At 46.0% G+C, this 24,075-nt stretch overlaps 1 protein-coding gene and 1 pseudogene across 1 annotated transcript in view; both read left to right on the top strand.

The window, feature by feature from the left end:
- The window catches only part of LOC136651116 (acid-sensing ion channel 2), a 471,153-nt gene that overhangs the window by 15,399 nt on the left and 431,679 nt on the right, over positions 1–24,075 (top strand). The window lies entirely within an intron of this gene.
- Positions 7,137–7,255, top strand: LOC136655171 (5S ribosomal RNA; annotated as a pseudogene).

Genomic DNA, 24,075 nt, shown 5'->3' with positions numbered 1-24,075 from the left:
ATACACGGTAATAAGACCACTGGCTGACAATAACAAGATTAACTGGAATCCTGGATGGGTACATTGATTTATTGCAGAGCAATTACAGAGTGGTGGAGAAGATGTATGCTATGCTTGGATAGTATTGAAATGTTCTTTCAGGTTTGTACACTGGATCAAACAAACTGGGATTTTGGAATTTGCTGTGAGACTATTTAAAATGGAATATTTTTAGTCAGGATTTAAAGCATGGTGACATTTCTGATCTTGGAGTAGGGAAGGGTTTGGTGAATGTAGCAAGCTTCTTGGATATATTCTGGATTAAAATACAAAAAAGGAAAGAAAAGGGGGAAAATCTGCCTTTTTGACAATTGACAAGGCACACCATGCTGTTGATGGGGGGCTCACATCCCCCAATGGCCCTACTAATAAATGACCCTCCCCAAACTCCCGTGGCACAGCTGCAGGCCATCTCCAGCACACCAGTGTGCCACAGCACGGTGGCTGAAAATGGCCAACATAGGATAATATAGCCACTCACATCCCAATCCTATCTGGGCTGGGAGGCAGCTAGAGTGCTCCATGGTTCCCTTACCCAATGTTGGACCTAGGCAGCCTCTATGGGTCTAGCTGGTGCAGATTCAAGTAGCCCATGTAGGGCTTTCAGGGATGGGAATTGGGATAGGATGTGGCTGCAGTCTTTGCTGTCATCCCCACCCTCCTCCCAGGCCTGAACTGCCCCGGGACACCCTCTCCCTGCACAGTTACACCTCTTCTGTGCCCCGGTTCTGCCCTTCCCTGCCACCAGGCCCTGCATTTACCCCAGCTGCTCCCTCTCCCATTGGTAGAAGAGGCCAGCACCCACTCACACTGGCCTGAGCATGGGCGACAACTACCCCAGACCATCGCGAAGTGCCGTACGGCACTTTTGAAACAGCCATTGCCTGGGCAGCATCTGTGAGAGCAGCACTGCTCAGGCATAGGGCTGGGCCTTCGGTATGTGGAACCACTGAGTTTGGCTGGAATGTAGAAGTTCATGAGAAATGATCACAAGTGATCAGAAACGTGGAGCGGGGGGGGGGGGATGGTGATGAAGCTCCATGTTTCCTCCAAAAATTAGGTTCCTGATTTAGAAGAGATTTTTCTGTGCTTTGATGCCACTGTATGTACAGTTCGAGATTAGCTGATCACTCATCATGTTCAGTAGGTTTCATGTGTTAAAAATGGGTCACTTGTGTTTAATCAGGTGGCTTAAGTTAAACTCAGGTGCAACTTGGTGTCTTATTTGGGGGGTTGCGAGGGTAAATAGAATGCCAGATGCAGGGGAGTGGTAGCAAGATGCAAGTATCTTGTGGTCTTGTATTCCCCCTTGTGGGCTGCTGTGAGATAATGGAAGATGGATGAGATGACCCTGGGCCTGATCCAGCAGGGCTCTTCTTATGTTCTTCTTATGCACTGGACTATATGACAGTGTATTGCAGAAATTGTCAGGGGCCAGAAGTTAGTTTGGCCCTTTGCACTACCCCACCTCTCAAATCAGCCTGTGCCATCACCCAGGCCAAAGTATGCTGGGAGCAGATGTGCCCTGCAAAGAAAATGTGATGGTTCAAACAAGAAAGCCAAGCCACATGCGACCTAACTAGCAAGGTAGATTATGATGAGGGAAATTCCAACTTTCTTCTTTGAATTTGTGCAGTGTTGTTCTGTGCTTGAGCGTGGCTTTGAAACGGAAAATAGTCTTGCCTCAAATCAAACAGCAGATCCATGCAAGTAAAAATGGTCTCCAAAGCGAAGTTTTAAAAAAATTACTGTGGGATTTAATTTGTAAGGGATCTGCGACCTTGTTGTCTGCTGCACTTTATTTAAATGCAGGCTGCAGATAATGCGAATTTTGGCATCAGGCAGGCAGCAGTGCTTCCTCAAAGGATGTCTTCTGACAGGTTCAGAGGTTCTTACCCTCTTTTTACAAACCGCTGCAGCTGTTTCTTATCAGGCATGTTTTCTCCAAGATATCCCAGGCTCATTGCATCTATAGTCCTAGGCTGGATCTTTACCACTGCACTCCATAGCAGAACATAGCATTTAGGACCACTTGTCCCTTATGCTGTGTGAGTGCTTACCATATACATGCTGATGTTGGTGTGGCAAAGCCCACGTTGGAAATAGTCTGACAAAGGACACAGGCTAGAGAGCTGAAGGCAATTAGTGTTCACTGATGCATGCCTCAGGTGTATGTTTGCAAACTTACATTTCTGTCTGATTCACACTTTATAGCTTCCACCAGTATGGTGGAGTGATTAGACCACTGATTTTCAACCTTTTTCATCTCACTGCACACAAGCAAGGCACTAAAATGGTCAATGCACACCATCAGTTTTTTGACAATTGACAAGGCACGCTGTGCTGTCAATGGGGGGCTCACATCCCTCAAAGGTCCTATTGACAAATGACCCTCTCCCAAATTCCTGCAGCACACTTGGGGACCATTTGCAGCACCCCAGTGTGCCGTAGCACAGTGGTTGAAAATGGCTAGATTAGATGTTGGAATATAAGTAGAGATGCTTGAGGTCAAACTCTCACTCAACCATAAAGCTCACGGGATGATCCTGTGTTAGGGCCCAATCCTATTCAATTTTCCGGTGCCGGGGCGACTGCAATGCAGCCCCAAGGTATGTTGGGATGTTCCCATCCCTTAAGGAGATCTGTGACTGCTTCCCCATCACAGGAAACTGGAAAATTGGATAGCATTGGGCCCTTAGGCCCAAATCCTAACCAATGTTCCAGCACTGACACAGCTGTGGCAATGGGGCATGTGATGCATCCTGCAGTTGGGTGGCAGTCGTGGAGGCCTCCTCAAGATAAGGGAATGTTTGTTCCCTTACTTCAGAGCTGCATTGCCCTTACCTCGATGCTGGAAAGTTGGTTAGGATAGTGCCCTTAGTCAATATCTTTCAGCCTCACTTACTGCAGAAGGGTGCTGTGAGGATAAAATTGTTGGGGAAAGCAGGAGTTGTGTCAGCCATGATGGGAACTAGTCAAGGGTCCACCTAGTTAGGTCAGCTGCTAACTAGGTGGTACCAATGGCAGTGATAGCCCCCAATGTGCCATGTACCCAGGACCCCTAGGCAATTTGGTTGGTGAAGGGAAAACCTTGTATGGTACTGGTCTAGCTTCTTGGAGAAAGGGTGGGAAAGACACAGAGTATAGCAAACATGAGTGAATGTCCTTTATATGTATAAAGGTACCCTACCTTTCCATTAAAAATTCTTAAGTCAGCTTCCGACAATAAAAACTTTACAAAACAGGAGACAGGAATTATTGACAGGCAGTATAATAAAAGAAAATTGATTTTAGTACAACTGTCCAGCAGTGAAATGAAAAACCCTGTGAGCTAAAAGCATGTCTAGAAAGAAAGTCTTTGCCTGAAGGTGGAAGAGAGACAGAGAGGAAGTATGGCAGGCCTCCCTCTGTGTGAAGGGGAATAATCACTGAGGCAGCCCCGGCCTGTGCAGACTAATCACTTGTGTCCTGCACCTTTCAGATTTAAGGAGAGTAGTTTTCAGGGGACAATTTGGGTTTTCCATGCCTGTCCATATGGTGGTCATCCTGGGCATGCATGTGCTGTGTAAAAGCTGGAAATGTGATCATCCTATATTACCTTTTCTGCACCGGTTGCATGTTCGAACATAAGAACAGCCCCACTGGATCAGGCCATAGGCCCATCTAGTCCAGCTTCCTGTATCTCACAGCGGCCCACCAAATGCCCCAGGGTGCACACCAGATAACAAGAGACCTCATCCTGGCATTCTGACATAGCCCATTTCTAAAATCAGGAGGTTGCGCATACACATCATGGCTTGTAACCCGTAATGGATTTTTCCTCCAGAAACATGTCCAATCCCCTTTTAAAGGCGTCCAGGCCAGATGCCATCACCACATCCTGTGGTAAGGAGTTCCACAGACCAACCACACACTGAGTAAAGAAATATTTTCTTTTGTCTGTCCTAACCCGCCCAACACTCAATTTTAGTGGATGTCTCCTGGTTCTGGTATTATGTGAGAGTGTAAAGAGCATCTCTCTATCCACTCTGCCCATCCCCTGCATAGTTTTATATGTCTCAATCATGCCCCCCCCTCAGGCGCCTCTTTTCTAGGCTGAAGAGGCCCAAATGCTGTAGCCTTTCCTCATAAGGAAGGTGCCCCAGCCCTGTAATCATCTTAGTTGCTCTCTTTTGCACCTTCTCCATTTCCACTATGTCTTTTTTGATATGCGGTGACCAGAATTGGACACAATACTCCAGGTGTGGCCTTACCATCGATTTGTACAACGGCATTATAATATTAGCCGTTTTGTTCTCAATATCCTTCCTAATGATCTCAAGCATAAAATTGGCCTTCTTCACTGCCGCCGCACATTGGGTCGACACTTTCATCGACCTGTCCACCACCACCCCAAGATCTGTCACAGACAGCTCAGAACCCATCAACCTATATCTAAAATTTTGATTTTTTGCCCCAATGTGCATGACTTTACACTTACTGACATTGAAGCACATCTGCCATTTTGCTGCCCATTCTGCCAGTCTGGAGAGATCCTGCTGGAGCTCCTCACAATCACTTCTGGTCTTCACCACTCGGAAAAGTTTGGTGTCGTCCACAAACTTAGCCTCACTCCTCAACCCTGTCTCCAGGTCATTTATGAAGAGCTTGAAAAGCACCGGTCCCAGGATAGATCCTTGGGACACACTGCTTTTCACTTCTCTCTATTGTGAAAATTGCCCATTGACACCCACTCTCTGTTTCCTGGCCTCCAACCAGTTCTTAGTTCACGAGAGGACCTGTCCTCTAATTCCCTGACTTTTCAGTTTTTTTAGTAGCCTTTGGTGAGGGACTGTGTCGAATGCCTTCTGAAAGTCCAGATATATAATGTCTATGGGTTCTCCTGCATCCACATGGCTGTTGACCTTTTCAAAGAATTCTATAAGGTTCATGAGGCAAGACTTACTTTACAGAAGCCATGCTGATTCTCCCTCAGCAAGGCCTGTTCGTTTATGTGTTTTGAGATTCTACCTTTGATGAGGCATTCCACTATCTTACCCGGTATAGATGTTAGGCTGACTGACCTATAGTTTCCCGGGTCCCCCCTCTTTCCCTTTTTAATGATTGGCATGACATTTGCTATCCTCCAATCTTCTGGCACTGTGGCCGTTTTGAGGGACACGTTGCATATTTTAGTCAAGAGATCAGCAACTTCATTCTTCAATTCCTTAATAACCCTTGGGTGGATGCCATCAGGACCCAGTGACTTATTGATCTTTAATTTATCAATGAGGTCTGAAACATCTTCTCTTTTAACCTCTATCTGACTTAACTCCTCGGTCAGGAGGGGCTGTTCGGGCAGCGGTATCTGCCCGAGGTCTTCTGCCATGAAGACAGATGCAAAGAACTCATTTAACTTCTCTGCCATCTCTAAGTCTCCTTTTACCTCCCCTTTCCCTCCCTCAACATCCAGAGGGCCAACTGCTTCTCTGGCGGGTTTCCTGCTTCAAACATATTTGAAGAAGCTTTTATTATTCCCCTTAATGTTGCTGGCCATGTGTTCCTCATAGTCTCTCTTGGCCTCCTGTATCACCTTCTTACATTTCTTTTGCCACAGTTTATGTTCCTTTTTATTCTCCTCATTAGGGAAAGACTTCCATTTACGGAAGGAAGCTTTCTTGCCCTTTATAGTCTCTCTAACTTGGCTCTTTATCCATGCAGGCACACTCCTGGATTTAGTGGAGCCCTTCTTTCTTCGTGGTATATACCTCTGCTGGACCTCTATTACTGTTGTTTTAAGCAGCCTCCACGCACTCTGGAGAGTTTGGACTCTTTTTACCTTCCCTTTCAACCTCCTTCTAACCAGCCTCCTCATTTGAGGGAAGTCCGCTTGTCGGAAGTCAAGGGTTTTTGTGAGAGATTTGTCTGGTATTCTTCCCCTGGCGTGCACGTTGAAATGGATCGCAGCATGATCACTGTTCCCCAATGGCTCTGTAACATTGATATCTCTAACCAGGTCCTGAGTACCACACAATATTAAATCCCGAGTCACCTGTCCTCTGGTGGGCTCCCTGACTAGCTGCTCTAAGGCACAGTCATTTAGCATGTCAAGGAATCCGGTCTCCTTTTCGTAACGAGAACACAAATTGATCCAGTCTATATTAGGATAATAGAAGTCCCCCTTGATTACAACCCTGTCCCTCCTTGTCCACTCCCTGATCTGTTTCCTCATTTCAAGGTCCCCTTCCAGTTTCTGGTCTGGAGGACAATAGTACGTCTCCAGTATTACATCACTCCTCTGGCCTGATAATTTAACCCACAGAGATTCTACGGTGGAGTCGGACCCACCTTCAATTTCTACTTTGCTGGATTCTATCCCTTCCTTAACATAAATGCCCACCCCACCTCCAAACGCCCCTCCCTGTCCCTCCTGTAGAGTTTATAGCCCAGGATTGCAGTATCCCACTGATTCTCCGCATTCCACCTGGTTTCCGTTATGCCCACTATGTCAATGTTTTCCCTAGTCACCAGACATTCCAGTTCTCCCATCTTTGCTCGGAGACTTCGGGCATTTGCATAAAAGCATTTGTCCATGGAATGCCCCAGGATGGGCTGCTTATTAGCTCCTTTATCCCTGCATCCTCTCATTGTGCCAAACTATCAACATCCCATCACGCTACCATTCCCAATTTCTTCTCCTACTCTGCCTTTGTCTTGTTGTTCTCTGAATGTTATTTCCAGTGTGTAGGAATTTTAGGATTTGTTAAACCTTCCCTTACTAGTGATTGCCAAATGTGCTAACATTTGTAGAGTCAATTTTAGGAAAAGAAAATGAAAACAAATCTGGCAAAGGAACCTGGCAGAACAGAAGGTGTTGCAAATTGTCCAAATTATTGTTGCTAAGGGATACTATATTTACTCTGGGTGCAAAACAACACCCAGTTTCTTAAACGCCATCCCTGACTTATGGCCCAATCCTGTCCAAGTGGTGTGCTGGCAGGGTGCATGCTGTGTCGGTGTGCCAGGTCTTTGTGCTGTTGCAAAAGCGCCATAAGGTGCTTTGTAACCTGGGCACCTTTTAGCAGTGCTGCTGGGAAGGCTGAAGCCTTACTGCTGGCGCTGGCACAACTGTTGCCCTGCATATGCCCAATCTCATCTGATCTTGGAAGCTAAGCAGGGTCAGGCCTGGTTAGTACTTGGATGGGAGACTGCCTGGGAATACTGGGTGCTGTAGGCTTATACCATAGTCTTTCTAGACTGAAGGTTGCCAACCATGGAGGAACAGCTGCTGAAGCAGGTAGGACTTACATTGGGGCAGGGGGAGGGGTGGAACTGGGCAGAGGGAAGGCAGTGATGGGGTGGTAGATGGGCAGGTCAGACCTGGGAGTGGTCAGAATTGGTAGCACCAGACCATGCCATATTTTATACCTCTTTCCAGGCCTAATCTGCCAACACAGATCAGAGCGGACTTCTGCCAGCGCTATTGCTGGCTCAGGTTCCAAGTTGACCCATAATGGCTGCTGGGGCTTAGCCAGGGCAAGAAGACAAATGTCCTCTTATCCCAAGGAGACCTCCAGCAGCTGAAATTCCCCCACAGGATGCAGTGTAGCCTCCACTGGTGCTGCTGCATTGGCACAGAGGAATTTAGATTGGATTGGGCAGTCAGTTTAGAATGTCCATGCCACATAAGCATGCATTAAAAAAAATGCAAGCAGCGGTTTTCTCTCTCTCTCTCTCACACACACAGACATTTTCATAGTTCTGGTAGGATCTTTGAATTCTAGCCAGTTACTGTTTTGCTCCTATGACTGAAGAATGCTTTCTAGCCCTGCAGACATGAGATGCTTGTGGCAGTGACTAAGACAAAGTACATGAAAATTGGCCAGCGCAAGCTATGTGGAGTCCTGTACATCTGTTTCCACTGTTCCAACCTGATAACCAGATTGCAAATCACGACAGAGCCAACAACCACAGTGAGGTACCATGTATTTTTATCATCTTATTCTGAAAATCAGATTGCAGATCAAAACAGGGCTAATGCCTGCAATGTTGGCACAAAAAGGTAGGACTGGAAGGAGCCTGGGACAAGGAGTCCTTAAGTTGCTTTCATGAAGATTTGTTTGCAAACATGTGAATTTATATATTCTTAATTGGACATACAGGTTGGTCCTTCTTATTCACGAGTTCAGTATCTGTAGATTTGACTCTCCATGGGTTCTGAACCTGTGGCATCAGACTGACCAGTAGCCTCCCAACGTGACCAGAGCAGAGCTCCGGTCACATCCAGAGGGTGTTCTGAGGGTTGAAAATGGTCACTTCCACTCAGGTTGCCAAGCCATAGGTTGCAGGTCTCCTAACTGATCACATCTGTGACTTGTCCAGATTTATTTTCAACTTATTCAACCTCATCCAGCCCATCACTGACTCCAGGCTGTGATTCAGGACCTCCACAACCTCCCAATTACAAGATGGAAATGAGCTATAGAGCTGGGTGTCATTCATGTACTGGTGGTAATAATAATAATAATAACAACTAATTATAACTAGGTATTTATATACTGCCTTTCTGGTCATCAGATTACTCCTCTGACTTTATTCAAGGCGGTTTACATAGGCAGGCATTTCTAAATCCCTCAAGGGGATTTTTACAATCATAGAGGTTCTCTCTTTCAAGAACCATTTCAGAATGGAGCTTCCTGGTTTGGTCTCACTTCTGGCCTCCAGTTCTCCCACGCAGGCTGGCAATCAGCTCCATCTCTCACATGGAGGGCAGCCAAGACGCTTCTTGCTCACACCAAGAGCAGGTGGAATCACTCAGCTGGGATTATCAGCTGCTTCAAGGTCTGGCCATTCTCAGCCGTTCAGGGAGCTGCTGGTGTCCTCAAACTGGTGACCTTCTGATGTTATCTTTGGGCTAATGGAGGCTCTACCCTCTAGACCAGACCTCCTGCCCCTCCTACCTCCTGGTAGGAGGACCTCCTACCTCCTGGTAACCCTCAACTGATCTCTTAATGCAAGTAGGAACCATATGCTCCCTGAGATATGCATTTATCACCTTCCTTGTCCAATTGGCCAGTCTCTGTTGGCTAGATTTCAGTTGGCAAGTGGGCACATGGTTGGTCCGTGCATGGTCTCATGCTTGCAAGGACCTAGTCCATATCTTCAAGCTGCACAAATTGAGAATAACAGCTCAATCCAAACCAGCTTTCCAGGGCCGATGCAGTCACAATGCAGCCCTGAGATAGGGGAACAAATGTTCCTTTACCTTGAGGAGGTCTCCATGGCTGCTCCCAGGATGCAGTGCAGGCCCATTGACATGGCTGTATCAGCACTGGAAAGTTGAATAGAATTGGGTAATTTATAATAACTGGATAAACAGGCACAGAGGATGCATTGACAAGAATATTGATGCAGAGTTCAAGTTGTGGTGGATGCGAGTGAATAGCTGAACCCATATTTCTGGACTCAGTTCAACCTGAGCACTAACTTGAAACTTCCTCTTAAGGCAGAGATCAGGAAAAAGCAGAGCAACAAGATGACACTTTTATCTTTCCAAAGTAGAAGACTAATTTAAGGTGTTGCATTTGGCTAAAGTCAATTGGGGCCAAATTTGATTTGCCCCCTGAAAACTAGAGTCCCATCCTTTTGGTGATCAAAGAACATCTGTCAGTACAGAAGTATGTACTTCTCCTGGATGCCAACTGAACACATCTTAATTCTAAGAGAAGAGAATAACATAACATCATGTTGCCAAAGTTGAATTTTAAAAGCAAAATCTGAATTCCAAAAATTCAGTACTGTAGTCTGAAGTGTTTGCCAAATTTCAAGTTTGTGTGACATTTTGCTCCAGCTGTATTGTGGAAGGTATAGAAAACAATCCATATTGAAATCCATATTGAAATCCATCCTGGGTGGTGGGGAGAAGGTAACTGGTTTCTCCCAAACTCTCTTTATTTTCTGATAAACAGTAACTAGCTGCTCTTGCTCCTGTATGTTCACAGGAGCCTTTTCAAACGCAGTAACTGTCAGAAAAAAATATATTTTTGCTGAAACTGTCACTTAGGCAAACTGGGCAAAACTCAGGCATGAAAATGCTTGTATGGATCTAGCACAAACATTTGAAACTGCATTGGTTGGTTCAGGATTGCCTACATTGGCAGCAATGTAGGGTTCAGGGTAGTGGTTTTTTCTGGCCTTGCCTGGAGATGCCATTGAACCTGGGCCTTTCTGCATGCAAAGCATATGCACTTCCACAGAGCATATGTCCCTCCCATGCTCCATAGCAGTTAATAGACTTTGGGCTCAATTTGAACAAACTTTTCAGCACAGATGCAACTGCAATGCAGTTCTGAGGTAAGGGGACAAACATTCCCTTACCTTGAAGAAGCCTCCGTGACTTCCTCTCCCACCACAGGATGCAGCACATGCCTCATTGACATGACTGCATCAGTGCTGCAATTTGGATAGGACTGGGCCCTTTGTTGAATTGTCCCACCTTTCTTAGCCTGACAACCCACCACTGTTAGAAGCATCTCAGATGAAATCTGAGAGCACTTTCAAGCTACTTTTCAAAATCGTAAAGGCAGAAACTTGATTTTTGTTTTCGTTATGCTGAAAATGGAGGCTCTTATACTGAATTCTGTGCCTACTACCAAATTCCACAGAATACGTGCCGATTGACTTATTTGTGGCCCCTGGAAGCAAGGGGCCCCTGGAAGAATCATCATCACATTCTCTCTCAGCTCAGAATCCCTTCTAGATCTAGACAGTAAAGGTGAAAGCAGTTCTACATCACAAGGTTTTGGGGAGAATGATTGCTATAAGCACTCATATCAGACTAGCTTTTCAAGTACTAGAGAAGTGATTTTAAAAATAATAATGCATGAACCAAATAATGGACTGGTTTCCTGGTCTCCAATTCCCTGGAACTTGAGTGTAGCTTGCATGAGTCCTGTTTCATAGCCCCCTCCCAACTCTCACGCCTCTCTGAAAAGATCTTTGCTTTGGCTGAAGGACCTTGTGCCCTCTGCCTCAGAACACTGCCCCCAGACTGATTCTCTTGCTATCCTCCTCTTGACATTTGCAAGAAGCCAAAGAGAAGGTTGCATTAGGATAAGGTTCAATAGCCATGAATCAACAGTCTTTTCTTGTTTCCCATAGTAACCCAAGAAGAATCATCAACCACTGAACCTATCCATCACTATTAATTTCTTGATTCCCACTACATTAAAGGCTGAGGGCAACGGAAGAATGCATTTCTCTGATGCAAAGCCTCTGATGCCACACCTGAAAGCAAGGTGTGGCAGGGAACAAAGATGTACCGGGGCAGAAGGTGGAGAGAAAACAATATAAATTGAACGATATAAATGAACAGTATAAATGAACAATATAAATTGTTCATGACTTTAATTTTTATTTATATGGGGTTTGCTCTCTTACTTTAACATTCTTTTGGCACCAATATATGGCTGGTCAGACAGCCAGGGCCCAACAATGTCAAGTCACAACGTCTTTTTTTTTTTTTTTTAGAAACCAGCTTCAAATTCTGAAACCTAATAATTTAGTGAACCAATTTTTTTCTGAGTTTGTAGATGGGTTAGAGAGAAGAGTGCCTCTGAACACAAGCAAAGTGCAGAGTACAGCCAGTTTCCATGTCATCAACAACCATTTGGTGAGGGAGGGGAGGGTGGCATTTTTGGTTTGACTTCCCCACAGTTTGTGGCTTGGCTTACTTGCATAGAGGAAGATTGAGCTAACTTTCCTAGCATCTTGTAGATTGCTTCATTTACTTGAGTTCACAGTTGATGACATGCTGAAGTCCAGTCTATATCACTTGGCCAGGATGTATGCATTAGGGGTGTATGTGTTAGGGGGTGATGTTTATACTTTTGCACCGAAGGTTTAGACTTGATGATTTTTATGATCCTGTATAGCACTGTGATCTTACAGAGATGTGTAGGTGTGTCTGTTACAAGACAAATAGCACCTGGGGGGAGGGTTCTACCTGGATTGGGACCAAAGCAGGCATAAATGGTTAAAGACCCTTCCCCCATCACTAAGGTTCCACATGTCAGCATGGTCATATTTCTGACTGCAGGGAAATAACTTGCCCAGGATGGGTTTTCACTCATGGTTTATAGCTGAATCTTCTTGTAATCTGGGTTAGCAATTTGTACTGTTTCACACAGTTTAAATACAAAGCATCAGACTCTCAAATCCACAGGGACCAAGATCTGTTTACCTTACAAGTCATCTCCATTCAAATGATCATACTGCTTAATCCTCTCTGGAGGGGAGGAGAGACGGTTTATATATGCAAATACGCCTGTGTTTACACTTGCTAATAACGTCTGATCTGTTTGGTACCAGCTGGTTTGGCCACTGCGTAGCATTATCTCTTCTTGGCTCAGCTGCTGCCACAAGGGATGTGATTTGTGGTACTGCGGCCCTGAAATGTTGCCATTTCAAATTGTTCATGGTGCCTGATTTCCACCTATGCCTGCTATGAATTCACCGAGGGCATGTAACCTAAACGGGCTGCAGCCAACAGCCCTCGAGTTGACACATTTCACATGTTCTTGTTTTTGATGCCACGGCTCAGCCTTGGAACTGCATAATACTGAAGCGAGCATCTGCCCTTTAGGTAGAGCATCTGCCCTTTCTTTCACAGCAAAGCGGGACCAGCCTCAACACATCTGGAATAAATAGGATTCAAAGGATGGGCATGCATGAGGTTTCTTTTTAGAAGTCAAGCAACAAGCGCTGTCCCCCAGTACTCCAAGCAGTTTGATTAGTGACCCTGAGCTTCACCTCATATGAAGGAGTTCATTTCCCTGGCTACCTCAGGGGAACGAGCCCTGAAGCATAAGTTCATGCCCAGGGATGGGTGAGGTGGTTTCCATGGCAACATTTGCAAGAAGAAGGTTCTGCAACATGCGTAGGCCCAAGGCAGTGACATTTCACTGCTCTCCTCTTCCATATCTGAGTGTCCTTTGGCCATGTGCTCCTCTCTCTCATTGCTGAAGCACCAGAGTATCCACATTTACAAAAGCCCCGGCTCTTTAAAGACCCTGAGTGTGAAACAAGAAGACAAATGAGGAAGGTTTCCTAGAAGGAAACGTTATTGGAGTATTATCTATGCTGCCCTGAAGCCTTATTTCTAAGGGTCTCACAATAAACCCTCACATTAATTTGTTTATAAGAGAAACAAACCCCAAAACCTGTTTCTGTGATCATAAACATTGATGCCCCTTGAAATCCTTAATTTACAAATTAACTTGCATGAAATAAGAAGACAACTCACTTATGGAGTCTTCCCAGGTGGAACAGTTCACATCACCTCAGATTCTGTTCTTTAGTGCAAGAGTTTTTGCATTAATACTATACTTATATCCATCCTCTTCCTGGGCTCCTGACCTCCCAGGAGCTTTGTAGAGTAATTTCCCCAAAGCAACAAACTTATGATTAAAATTCCGGAATTACCTAGGTCTGACCACAGCTTCTTGGACAGCTTTCCGGCAGTCTGATGCTTTTGGAACGGAATGATTTCTGCTCCCTGTTTATGTGCATGTGGGTGGGTGGGTGTCACATCTATTAGTTCTCCTGACTGACTGAATTTGTATGTTGTACTTGCTCTTATTAAGCCTCAAGACAAGAAAGAGTATTATTAACTGCTTGATGTCTTCACTCTAGCGGTTAAGCAATCCTGAAGTTGTCCACCCTAACAGAACTGTAGGGGAGTGCAGTTACCCTGCAGCAATAGGGGATGGAAACATTTGCAGCAACCATTACAGGTAATATGGAGAGCTAGCTACGCAGGTTACCCTAGTCTTAAAAGCTACCCATAAGCAAAACAGTGGGGCTCTTTCTGAAATCTGACTCTGCATGACAGGGTGGGAGGTGGATTTGTAGAGGAGAGGGTAGCATATATGGAAGAAATGTGCTGCATTTCTTCTCTTGTAATGCAGTCCAAGACATCACTTTCACCAAGTCAGTCCCAGTGACAGACTCTCCCAAGTGTCCTGTTCCAGCCTGTACTTATCAGGCTGCTGGGCTGACGGCCCAGAAGCAGGAGAACTGAGATGCCTGGTGTGTGATAAATTGCAGCTGCCCTTCCAACCGGCCAGCACAGTTTGCTGCCAAGATGCACAGGCAGAGGGAAGAAGCTCAGAATTGCCACTGTGGCAAGCCTGCAGCTATGGCAAATACTGCCACTATTCGCTAACTTCCCCATTGGATGTTAGTAAAAATTTACCCCAGTACTGGTTTATTTATGATTTACTTCCATTTCTCTCTCACTCCTGATTGAGGCCAGTTATGGTTTGATAACTGCTTTAGGACTCTCCAAGGCTGATTTCAAGGAAATCAGATCAGAACAGAGTTGTCAACTTTTGACTTTCATATCAAGGACACAGTCATGCACTACCTACCTAGCATGGATAGTGGCAGGACAGGCAGAGTTGCAGCAGAACCAGACTGGTTGGGAGCAGACTCTAGCAGATCCGGAATGTATGGGCTTTTTGGACCCCCAGTGCTAGTCACAAAAAACCCATACAATTTTAATAGTCGGACCACCCCTCTAATCCTAACTGGTTGGTAACCTAGTGACTGTATAGAATTAACTTTCCTAAGATGAGACCAATAACTTAGATGACTTTAAAAGGTGATGGGACAAATTTGTAGGGGAGACAATTATCAATGTTAGCCATGATGGCTCTGTGGGACCTCTATGCTGAGAGGCAGCGTGTGGTTGGTCTGTGGAACTCTTTGCCACAGGATGTGGTGATGGCGACTGGTTCTGGAGGAAAAATCCATTACGGGGTACAAGCCCTGATGTGTATGCGCAACCTCCTGATTTTAGAAATGGGTTATGTCATAATGCCAGATGCAAGGGAGGGCACCAGGATGCAGGTCTCTTGTTATCTGGTGTGCTCCTTGGGGCATTTGGTGGGCCACTGTGAGATACAGGAAGCTGGACTAGATGGGCCTATGGCCTGATCCAGTGGGGCTGTTCTTATGTTCTTATGGCAGAATACCTCTGAATACCAGTTGCTGACTGGGGGGGTGGGGAATATGGTAGGGGAAACTTCTTATCTTCATAGTGTGCTTATGAACTTCCCCAAAGCGTTTGGCTGACCAGTGTGGGAAGCACAATACTAGCCCAGATCAGGGGTCTCCAGACCCTGGCCCGGGGGCCAGATGCAACCTGCAGCAAGCCTCTTTCCGGCCCGCGGCCAACCACTTGTCCCCTGAAAGCCTCTGGCCCACTCAACTGAACATGACCAGAACTGTGCTCTGATTATGTCTGGAGGGTGTTCTGAGGGCCAGAGAGGTTGAATGAATTAGCCCATTCATTCATTCATTTATTCACTCATCTAAGTTCCATCTGTAATTTATTTATTTAAATTTTATATTTAAATTGTTTTTCCAGCCCTCCATAACATGCCAGATATTTGATGCAGCCCTCTGGCCAAAAAGTTTGGATCCAGCATGGCTTATGTAATGTTCTCTTATCTGTAACAAGCACAAATTCTGAATCTACTGGTTTGCTAAAGTGAGTAGAACAAATTAAAGGATTTAAAGTTATCACTGCCAAGCGTGTTTTCTGGGGTGGTGGGGAGCATCTGGGGGATCCCATTTTTCAAGTGACAAAATATTATGATTTTGAGTGCTTGGGGGAAATCCCGCACAATAGACACTAGGAAAGCTAGCCAGAAGAAAAATCTTTGGATCTCCTGTAACAATTCTTCCAGTGTATCTGTGAGTGTGCTAATTGTGGTCCAAGTTACGAAGGGTTCAGGTTTGGACCAGCTGAAGATGGGAACGTTCTCAGGCAGACAGGGGATATGAAATGTTGCTGTCTGTGGTGCTGAATTAGTGCTGACAGGAGGCACATTGTTAAGGCTTGGGAAGGTCCCTTTATCTATCAGTCTGCTGGGGTTTTGAGCCTTGAGGGCCCAACCCTATTCAATTTCCCCGCGCCAGTGCTGCTGTGTCTATGGGGTATGCACTGCTTTCCGTTTTGGGGAGGCAATCTTGGAGGCCTCCTCAATGTATGAGAACATTTGTTCCCTTACTTCAGGGCTGCATTGCGGCTGCCCTAGTGCTGGAAAGTTGGATAGGATTGAGCCCTGAGTCTGCTGCAGCTCATCTCTGTGCAGCAGAAGTAGGCAACCTATGGCCTGTGGACTGGATCCAATCTGCAACCCAGAGTCATCGGCCTGTAGTCCAAAATGATACATCTACCCAGCCCATGGTGGTCCTAAAAAAGAATTCATGTTTTTTTAGCATTCTGTTTCTGTAAGGCTTACTGTGTAAGCAGACTAAGAGCAGAAGCTTCTTTTGAATATCATTCTCTGTCTGGGCATGTGTTTCTCTGCAACATGCCCATCTCTTTTTTCTTAGCTCTAGCCTAATTGGGAGGTTGGCACATGTGTATTGAATGAGGTTGCAGATCCCTATTTTATGGCTCCAATGCTATACATACCTGAAAGTAAGCCCCATTGAACAAACAGTGATTTACTTCTGAGTAAACAGAAACAGGATTGTTGCTGAACACTATTTATATACCTTTAGGCATAACTTACTGGCTTGCATGCCCTTTAAGCCTCTTTGTTATTCCCCAACTCCAGAATTTGGGTAGCACTGAGTGATCCTCCTGGAAATCCACATTCATATCATTCATATTAGTGTGACTGGAGAATCCTAAAAGGATTCTCTCTCTAATAATTTACAGTGCTTCACTCCTATGGTTCCTTCCTTTTCTTTGCTCCCTTTTCATATCTTAGTTTAGGAGGATATATATTGATGGCAGAAGGCTTAAGGAAAAAGTGAAAGGAAGCCAGATGTTTACAGAAATGAAATGAGAAAGGAAAGCTAGAGGAAAAAACTAATGGAGGGTCTAGATCAGCCATTTTCAGCCTTTTTCAGCTCATATCACACTGACAAGGCACTAAAATTGTCAAGGCACACTCCCAGTTTTTTTATTAAATTACTACATAACAATTAATTTTTAATTAATATAATTAATAGAATTAAATCATTACATGACAAAGGGCACAATCCTCACCAGGTCTACTCAAAAGTAAGTCCTATTTTGTTCAATGGGGCTTACTCTCAGGAAAGTGTGGTTAGGATTGCATCCAAAGACTGGGGGGGGCATTGGGGGGGATGTGCCTGTGGGACTTATTTCTGTGTAGACATGCCTGGGATTGGGCTTTTGGTTGCACTCTTTTTTCTCAAATACATGAGCAGGCAATTGGCACTTCTCTCCTCCTCTCCCCCACCCCACCCCCTTCCACAGGCACATTCCCCCCATCTCATAATTGCAGTTAGCACTTTTCCTACTGTCCCTCCCCTCACTCGTCCACACCTTCCAAAGGTCCAGAATCACTTGCCTCACATTCTCCTCCCCCATTGCCTGCTCCTGTATTTCAGAAAAAGATGTGACCAAAAGCCCAATCCTAGGCATGTCTACTCAGAAGTAAGTTCCATTATAGTCAATGGGGCTTACTCCCAGGAAGGTGTGGATAGGATTGTGGCCCAACGCCCCTTCTCTGAAAGGCAAAGGCAAGGCAGGGAGGGTCGCTTCAGGGAGCTGCAGGCAACTGGGGCAAGGAGAAGGGACTTAGAAGGACCCTCAGCCAGCCCATTCTTAGGCTGGTGGCCTCAGCAGACTCCATGGCTTCCTACCTGCCAGCCCCTGTTCTTGAATTGCCTGCCCCTGGCTCACTCCTTCTCACTCAGTCCACCCAGACCTCCTCCAGGCTCCTCTGGCAACCCAATCAGCACACAGGGCAGACAAGGGACTATATACCCAATCCTAGGTGTGTCTACTCAGAAGTAAGCCCTATAATAGTCAATGGCACTTACTTCCAGGTAAATGAGGATGGGTTGCAGCCTTCCTCCTGCTCAGCAGCAGGAGATGCAAAGCAGCAGAGGCTGCTGCCTCATGACAGTCAAAGCAGCTGCTTCTCCCGCCCATGGCTGCTGCCTGCCGCCTGCCTCCTCTGGCCCCGCGGCACACCTTAGGCTGCCATGGCACAGCGGTTGAAAACCACTGGTCTACTCTAGATCAAAAGAAACTATAGCTGTTGGTGGGAAGAGAGCTGGAGGAGGAAATGAGCAGATTTAGGGCCAGGGAAGTGAACAGCAAGGGGTCAATTTCAGCCCCAAAGAAGCACTTTGAGGTCATCATCAGACTGTGAAAGAAACAGCCATTGCTTGGAATACTAGGACTGCAATTCAAGAACAGTCAGTAGGAAGGTGAAGTTCTTGTTCTCTTCATCCATGTTGGCAACCTTCAGTCTCGAAAGACTATGGTATCGCGCTCTGAAAGGTGGTTCAGGAACAGCGTCTAGTGTGGCTGAAAAGGCCAATTCGGGAGTGACATGCACTGTCACTGACACTCTTCATCCATGCACTGGGACATATTAAATCAAAATACGTTGGGTATCTTGCTGCCCTTGCTCTGGCAAAACATGAGATTTCCTATGCAAAAGCCTGACACCCCCTGGGGAAGGGGCTCACCCTTAAATTGCTATTAATCTTGCACTTCACAGTTCAACAATTAAGGCCCATGAGATTATATTACATGTAGGTTAATGTTTGTGGAATGACTGTACAAGGACAGGATGCAAGATTTTAAATGCTTCACTCAGGCTGAGCATCAGCAATGGAGAGGATACACGTTCAAATGCTTGTTAAACCTAGAAGCGGGCGGGAGGGAGAGAGCAGTCAGGCAAATTTGTCTTCTTTTGGGGATTAATTTTTCATTCTGTTTTTCAAGGCTGCAAAGCATTTTTGGTTTCTCCCTCCCCCCCCCCATGTGTTCAGTCAAGGAAAAAACTAAAGTCGGATTTTAAAACTCCCAAAAGCTCAGAGGCAGGCTGTAAAGGCCTTTTTGCAGGCAAGGGAGTCCTGATTTGCCTTCAGTTTGGCCTCTTGCTGCTTGAATGTCTGCTTCAGTTTGACAGAACAGGCTTCCTAAAGGACTCTCTCAGGGTCGTATCATGAGATTGTTGTGAAAGTTTGCTAACTGCTTGCAGTGTGTGTGACCCCACTTTGCTAACACCGCCTTCCAGTGAGCTGCTTCTTGTTATCCCCACATACCCCTACAGCCCTGTTGGTAAGAGAGCCAAGCTGTGTGAATTCAGGTCTGTAGAAGCTGTGACTCACATAAGAACAGCCCCACTGGATCAGGCCATAGGCCCATCTAGTCCAGCTTCCTGTATCTCACAGTGGCCCCACCAAATGCCCCAGGGAGCACACCTGATAACAAGAGACCTCATTCTGGTGCCCTCCCTTGCATCTGGCATTCTGACATAGCCAACTTCTAAAATCAGGAGGTTGCACATACACATCATGGCTTGTACCCCGTAATGGATTTTTCCTCCAGAAACTTGTCCAATCCCCTTTTAAAGGCGTCGAGGCCAGACGCCATCACCAAATCCTTTGGCAAGGAGTTCCACAGACCAACCACATGCTGAGTAAAGAAATATTTTCTTTTGTCTGTTCTTACACAGCTCACCTGTCATGTATTGAGACTTCTCCCAATCAATTTTCAGAGTCCCAGACAAGCAGCAAAAGCAAGTGTCCTAGTGGGCCACCATACACGGCTGGCAAGCTCTGGTTGGCTTGGGAGAATTGTAAGTTTTATAGGTCTATGCTAACTTAAAGCAAAGAACGCTAGTTTTATCTGCTTCCTGGGCTTTGGGCAGGCACTGTGCTTCCTTCTGTCTCTGGAGGAGAGACTTGAGATGAGTGCTTTCTGAGGCTTAATTTAGCACAGCAGCTAGGAGACTGAGCTGTGAACCAGAGAAACCCTGGTAAAGTAACATGTCCTTGGTTCAAATCTTGCCCCAGCCCACAAACTCACTAGGTGGCCTTGGGCAAGCAGTTCTCTCTCATGGCCCACTCCTCTGGGCCTGCTGTGCTACTGGAGCTCGTGTTCCAGCAGTGCAGTGTGGTTTACAGTGGTCTCAAAATGCAACCTGCTGTTCTGTGTAGCCATGCTGCTTCCACAAGTGGCAAGTGGCCACAGCTGCATGCCAATGACCTCTGGAAAATCACCAGCACCTGTAAGTTGGCACAGGGATAGGTGGGGGGTGGGAGGAATGGGGTAGAGACTGGGACAGGAAGGAAGTGCGTTGAGGTCAGAAAGGGGGCAGTGTTGGTAGTGCCACCTTCACCAGTATCCTATCCCCCTTCCTGGCCTTGATCCACCTTCCCAGGTGGTGGGGGTCTGAGAAAACCCATCATGGCAGTGGAAGCTTACCTCCAGGATGCAGCGCTCTGGTGTGACTGCATCAGTGAGAGGGGGGTTTAGGCAGAATTGGGCTGCCTGCCTCAGTCCCTCACCTTCACAACAGGAGGATTGTTATCAGGGTAATTAGTAATATCTGGCATTTGTACAGCACTTTTAAGCACTTCATATGTTTTTTTTTTCTTGTTTCAATTTTTATAACAACCCTGTAAGGCAAGTGAGTCTTATTGTCTCCATGTTGCAGCTGGGAAAGTTGAGGCTCAGAAGGAGTCACTTGCCTAAGGCCATGTCTAGTGAGTACTGGGCAAGATGACATTCAAACTGGAGACTTCTTCATTCATAGCTCAGCCAGGATGTCACTTTACAGGGTTGGAATTGCTGTATTAATGCTAAGTTCTGCTGTTATGATGGGTCAGGGCTGGGGGTTGAAGTGGAAAGCAGCCCAGAGCAACACTTAATTGCAACCCAGAAAACTTAGGAAAGTGCCTTTAAAATGTTTCATTAATTAGTCCCAAGATTAATTTAAAGTTCTCTTCCTTTGTCTTGCTTTTATTCTTCTAGCTGGCATTCTTTTGCTTCCCAAGGGGAGAAAGTCTCATATTTTGTACCCTGCAGCAACTGTTTAAGATCTGTAGGGCAAACACCTAAGGCGGTTAAGTGAAGGTAAGGAACCAGTGGATGAATGACATCAGTTCAGACAAGTGTCGCAAGCAGGCAAGGCAGGTGCCGGGGGCCTATCTGGGGAGGAACCCCATGAGGGTATGTGTCTGCATACATCTCCCTGCCAAAAAGGGGGTTGTCATCCTCTTCCTCATGGCACTGAGGTCACAACCCCTTCCCCAATTTTGACACCACCACGTTCGGTTCCTGCCACCTCTGCACAAAGCTGCTTTGTCAATGAGTAAGGCTTGAGGCTGTTTCTTGGGTGTCAGCCTGATTTAAATCAAGGTAGGAGTTTGTTTATGCCAGAGGAATGGCAAGCAGTTCCTGAAAATCATGCTAAGTTAAAAAAACAACAACAAAGAAAGAACTTCACCATGCTTCTTAGTCCAGTTTTGTACCTTCAACTATGCTGGCTTTGCCTCAGAGCGACTGGTGTCAGGTACTCCTGGCAGGGTTCTTTGGGGTAACTGCCTCACTGTTCTGTGCGCACGACTTACCTTCAGGTGCACATCCCTCACAGTTTTCTTGTGAGAAGGATGAGCATCAGCAAAGTTGTCTTTCTCAAGTCAAGGTTTCTTTCCTGAATGATTCCTCATTAAGCATCTCTATAAAAAATGGCAGTCTCGGGATGGCAGCAATTAGGGAAAGCTCTGTAGCTTTTCGTATCAGCCACCTATGAAGATAATGCATGTTTTAAACATTCAGACTACTCTTGTTGTTTTTTTTTTTGCAGTTTGTAGGAACATGAGGCAGTTCTGAAATTACCTCCCACCCCTCCTTCTCCACTCTGAAAAAATAAACCATTGTCCCATCTATCACAGTGAAGTCAAAGTATATTATGTGAGCCAATTATCGGAAGAGAAATAAGTGGGATGGAAACTGGAAGGACAAATTGCAGTGGAGCAGAGGAGTCTGTTTTGTGGAACTCTTTGTTTGTCACAGTGGTTTAGGAGCTGAGACCACTTTTGTTCCATAGTCTCAGCGGCATCTTTTTAGCTGAAGGGCATTTTGTTGGGCCTGATGGATGGGTCCAATAGATCTTCAGTCTCTTTTCCTTGCAAGGCTGGATCCAGATTTCAGGGGTCTCTCAACAAACTGCCCTCCTATCTGAGTGGACCCCATGAGAATTGTTCCATCATCACCATATGAAAACTAAGGACACATGAGTATTTTCCAGGATCACCAGTGGGCTGAGGGCCCTTGTCAACCACCCACTGATGTCAACTTGCCAGTGCTTGCCCTGATTCTTTGACTTCCATTATGGACAAGACAGATTCTCAGCCCAGATGCATGAATGTTAGCAGTGATTCTTTTCTCAAAAGGCCAGAGTAGGATACAGCTACATGGTTGGACCCTTAAAAAGCCTACCATCTAAACCTAGATACATGATCTGCAAGTTCCTTGATGGTGTGGGAAATGTACTCTTTACATACTCAAAAGCATTTGGTTTTAATTAATATACCTCAAATGCCCTACCAGTGGGGTTTCACCAATCTACTCAGCAGGTTATCTACAGCAGCCAGATCTCCTCTCTCTGGCATGTATGTCTGCTCCTATCTTGCACCCCCAAAGATATCCTTTTGTTCTCCATGACCTGCAGAGAATTATAGGAAGGGAGATGTGTTTTTTTCTGCCTTTTTTCATGGTGAGAAGGAAAGAAAGTTTTCTCTCTTTTTCCCCTGGACTTTGTGGAAGACACAAACAGCACCTTCTGTCAGTGCCCAGTTGGGAAGGGAGAGAAACCTCCCCTTCCTTTCCCCAGAGCTCCATGTGCAGTTCATGGAGACCTTGAGAGATGTAAGGGATAGCTCCTCTCCCTTTAGACCAGGTTTTTGTAAAACTGCTTCTGCAAAAATTCTGGACACGCACAGAAAAAACACCCCCTCCCTCTCCTGAACTGCAGAATACTTGGGAGAAAGGGAGAGGTGATTTCTTTCATTCCCACAGGGAGGGAGCATTATGGTCCACAGATAATGGCCAACATAAACAAGCTGATACTGTACCCCTATGTGGTGAATGGAACATCTTCATCCAAATAAGAGAAGCTCATGGTTGTAAAATAGAAAGCTGGCTTGTCTTAAGCAGACAGGATCATTTTGCCATCATGACCTTTGTAAGCTGTGCGTCCACAGGAATGTTTGTGGCAAATGCTACAAGGTTGTGTTTCTAGGTATCTGGGAGCAGGAATTGCAAGACAATTTGCATTGCTGGATGCTCCTGTTACAACCAGCTTTTGTGCTGAGGGGACCCTGTTAATTGTGCTCTCTCCAGATGGGAGGAAGGGCATGGAAGGGGCTACTCTTTGTTGATTTCCCCCTTCCTGGTGGGAAGGGGCACTCGTGGCACTGGTCTGTGTCAGAGTGCCATGTCTGTCACATTCACCGCAGAGGGAACCTGTAGGTGCTCAGGAAGGTCAAGTGCATGGGCTGTGTCTTGCTTCTTCCCTGAGCATTCCCACACAGTGGATTGTGGCAGCCCCACAGATCACTGCACTCCAGATATGAGCATATAAAGAAATTGGTTTCTGCCCCACTCATTAATCCAGAGGAAATGAGTGATCAAGGTGGTGTAATTTTCATGCCCTAGAGTGCTTGGCTTAAGCCCCTGGTTTGTTTTGTCTACTGTGTTTTGGTATGTGACTTAGGGTGCAGTCCTAACCAACTTTCCAGCACTGGCGTAGCTGTGCCAGTGGGGCATGTGCTGCATCCTGCAGCTGGGGGGCAATCATGGAGGCCTCCTCAAGGTAAGCAATATTTGTTCCCTTGCCTCGGAGTTGTATTGCCTTTATGTCAGTGCTGGAAAGTTGGTTAGGATTGCAGCCTTTGACTCACTTCTTAAATCTAGTGGAGTTCTTTGCCCTGCATGCACCTATGAGGGGCAGGGGCTGTAGCTTGGTGGTCAAGCATTTGCAAAAGTATGCAAAAGACCCCAGGTTGAAATCGCTGGCATTTCCAGGTAGGAAAGACCTGCACCTGGAGTTCTGGAGAGCTTCCGCCATTCAGTGCGGCAGACTGAGAGATGGACTTCATATATGGCAGCGTCATAAGTTTCCCTTTCAACCACACTCCTGCTCATGCACTCTGTGGGGTGGATCTTTGCATGTCACTCTAGGAGGGGCTGGTGAGCTTATG

The sequence above is a fragment of the Tiliqua scincoides genome, chromosome 5, assembly GCF_035046505.1.
Source record: "Tiliqua scincoides isolate rTilSci1 chromosome 5, rTilSci1.hap2, whole genome shotgun sequence".
NCBI classification, from domain to species: domain Eukaryota; kingdom Metazoa; phylum Chordata; class Lepidosauria; order Squamata; family Scincidae; genus Tiliqua; species Tiliqua scincoides.
The sequence above is the reverse complement of the archived record's forward strand: the minus strand, read 5'-3'. Positions and strand labels throughout refer to the sequence as shown.